Consider the following 3397-nt stretch of genomic DNA (forward strand, 5'->3'; position numbering starts at 1 on the left):
GATATTTAAGTTACTCAAAAAAGATGTATCGAAGGTGTAGAACAAAGATGTCCAAGAACATTCAACAAGATAAAGAAGTATCTACTCAACCTATTAGTCTTGGTTCCCCTCACGTCGGAACGACCTTTATTAATGTATATCTCAATGCAAAAAACATCAATGGATTGCGTAATAGGACAACACGATAAGTTGGGTTGAAAAGAACAAGCCATTTACTATCTCAATAAGAAGTTCACTAATTACGAGGTAAAATATTTAGTACTTGAGAAAACTTGTTGTCCGTTGGTCTAGGTATCTCAATGACTACACTATTATCTCCTCAGTTACTTGACTATACTCATCGTTTGAATGGATCTTCTAAAGTATCTCTTTGAAAAACTAACACTAATATATTATACCGTAAAATGACAATTACTGTTATCTGAGTTCGACATCACCTATGTCACTCAAAAAGTTATCAAGGAACAAGCCATCATTGACCACTTGAGCATGCATTGCCCAATTATAATCCCTTGAAGACAAATTTCCCAAATGAAACCATCATGTTTACCAAAGTCGAAGACAATGACAAAAAGCAAAAGTGGAAAATGTATTTCAATGAGGTTGCAAACTAGAAAGAAAACGAAATGGGGGAAATCTTGATTAAACCCGATGGGTCTCATGTCCCAATCAATATTCGGTTGAAGTTTCAATGTTCAAACAATAAGGTAGAGTATGAAACATGTATCGCCGTGTTGAAGGCAGCAATTGACCTCCAGGTGGATGAAATCGACATTTACGGAGATTGAAGTCTACTAGTTTACTAAATGATTGAGGAATAGAAGACCCGAGAGAAAAGATTGATTCCTTATCATGAATACCTCGAGAAATTAAGCTTAAAAATTCAACAAGATTTCTTTTACCTACATGCCTTGAACCAAGAATCAATTTGCAGATGCACTAGTCACACTATCTTCCATAACCAATATCTCGGAAGGCCTAGTTATAGACCCCATCGAAATCGACATCTAAGATGAACCAACTTACTGTTTACCAATGGATATAGAAGAGCCTGAGAAAAAACCATGGTATTCGGATACCAATGTATACCTAGTAGACCGAACCCTCTTATTAGATGTAATGATAAACGATCAAAGAACCATTTAGAAATTGACAGGTCAATTCTTTCCGAGCAATAGGATTCTGTTTAAGAAGCGTACCATGAAGTTCTTCTTCGATGTGTGGTAGAAGTAGAGGCTAAATGACTAATTGAGACTATACATGGTTGAGTTTACAAACCCCACATGAATGGTCACATGCTCACTAAGAAGATCATAAGGATGGGATACTAATAGATAATGATGGAAAATGATGACTACTAACACGTTCGAAAATGTCATCTATGTCAGATCTATACAAATAAAATCGATGCTCTACCTTTGAAACTACAAAATATGACCACCCTTGGCCCTTCTTATTCTAGAGCATGGACGTCATTGGACGGATCTTCCTGTAGGCTTCAAACGTGCATCACTTCATCCTAGTCACTATCGACTAGTTCACAAAGTGGGTAGAAGCAGCATCCTACGCCAATGTCACAAAAAACAATGTTCTGACGTTCATCAGGAATAACATCATTTGGCGATATGATTTTTTCAACAGAATAATAATCGACAACGCCAAGAACCTCAAGAACAAAGACATAGTAAAAATATGCGAAAACTTTCAGATCATTCACCACAACTCTGTACCCTATAGATCCAAGATGAACGAAGCAGTCAAAGTCCCAACAAGAACATCAAAAGAACCATCGAGAAAATGGTAGTTACCTACAAAAATTGGCACAATATGTTGCCTTTCGCACTTTACTCCTACCAGACCTCATTCTGAACCTCAATTGGAGAAACTCCTTACTCATTGGTATGTGGAATGCAAGCAATCTTACCCATCAAGGTCGAGATCCCCTCCTTCCAGATCTTGAAGAAAGTAAAGTTGGATGAAATTGAAATTTCTAGCTTTGCACCATGTGTAGACCTAGAAGGGGTTGAATAGGAAAAAATAAATATCTTTTTTATTTTCTTAGATTATATAAGTAAGTCAATTGATGAGATCAAGATACCAAAATAATTTTACTACCTAAGAAGCTAACCTAGGTCTCAAGATTATGTTAAAGTAAGTAAATACATAGAAATGTTGAAGCTCAACTTAAATCATTCATGACAAAGCTTACAACTCTAAAATAGGATTAAGACATTTTAGCAAACATTTGATATGTAAGTCATGGCATTCATGCCATTCCTTTAAAATATAACATAGAGCATAATCGTAATGGAGATACAAAATTTATAGTGGTTCGACTACTTGCCACACCCACTATAAAGTACCATACTATAGGGTCTTGAATTCCACTAACAAATGAGGTTTATGGTTCACCTCAAAACCTTATAATTCAGATTTTTCTTTAGGCTAAATCTAAACCTATGGTTTGAGAATAATGTTTCTCCCTCAAACTTGTAGATTTTATCCCTAGGAAATCCACAACCTAATTATCTTGGATAGAGTTATCAACTCTACACAAGAGCTTGGTTTTGACTAGGAACTAAGAACCTTTAGATAATGAAAGAAAAATGAAAAAAACTTACATAGACTTGACTCAACTTGATTGATCTTCCAATTAGTTGATTAAGTTTTTCATGTCATTCAAAATTTTTTCTTCATCACTTTGAACTCTTTGCTTCAAGAGGATGCTACAAACTTCAATGATGTGTTCCAATATGTGTACATGGTAAGGGTAAAGGGATAAAGAGGGTCAAACAAGGAAAGACTTAGGTTGAATATGGGTTCAACTTATATTTGGGCCTTCCATAGCTTGAAGAGACTTTCCAATGGATGAGAAATGGAAGCAAGTCTTCATTTATGTTTAAGATCACCAAAGAATTAACTCAAGAGCTGAATTTTAGAGGTATTTGAAAAATAAAAAATACCTATCGATGGCGTCAGGTGTTCTAACGATCATAATTTTGAATTTTTGGACCATTAGAGTGACTCACCTGACGGCCCTGGTGAACAACTCAGTGGCACCAGTCGACAGCTCAGAGGCCTTGGTGGTATATGGACCTTGATGCCAGGGGCCTGGTCATTTTAGTCGATGACGTTGGGTAAATGACCAAAATGCCATTTTAGGTCATTTTGAGCCCTATCTTTCAAAAGCTCCGTTGAACAAGGCATTCAGGATTTTGTGGATCTTATTACATAGAAAATCTCCAAACTTTCACCAAGGGGTGGTTCGTGGCCTAAGTGGGTAAAATTACTAAAATACCTTTTTAGCTATTTCAGGTCAAATTGAATTCTCGGGAAATCCGATGATTAAACGACACGAGGATTTAGTAGATCTTACCTATATAAGATCTCCAAACAC

Source organism: Akebia trifoliata, chromosome 11 (genome assembly GCF_017979445.1).
Source record: "Akebia trifoliata isolate Shusen 1 chromosome 11, ASM1797944v1, whole genome shotgun sequence".
Taxonomy (NCBI): domain Eukaryota; kingdom Viridiplantae; phylum Streptophyta; class Magnoliopsida; order Ranunculales; family Lardizabalaceae; genus Akebia; species Akebia trifoliata.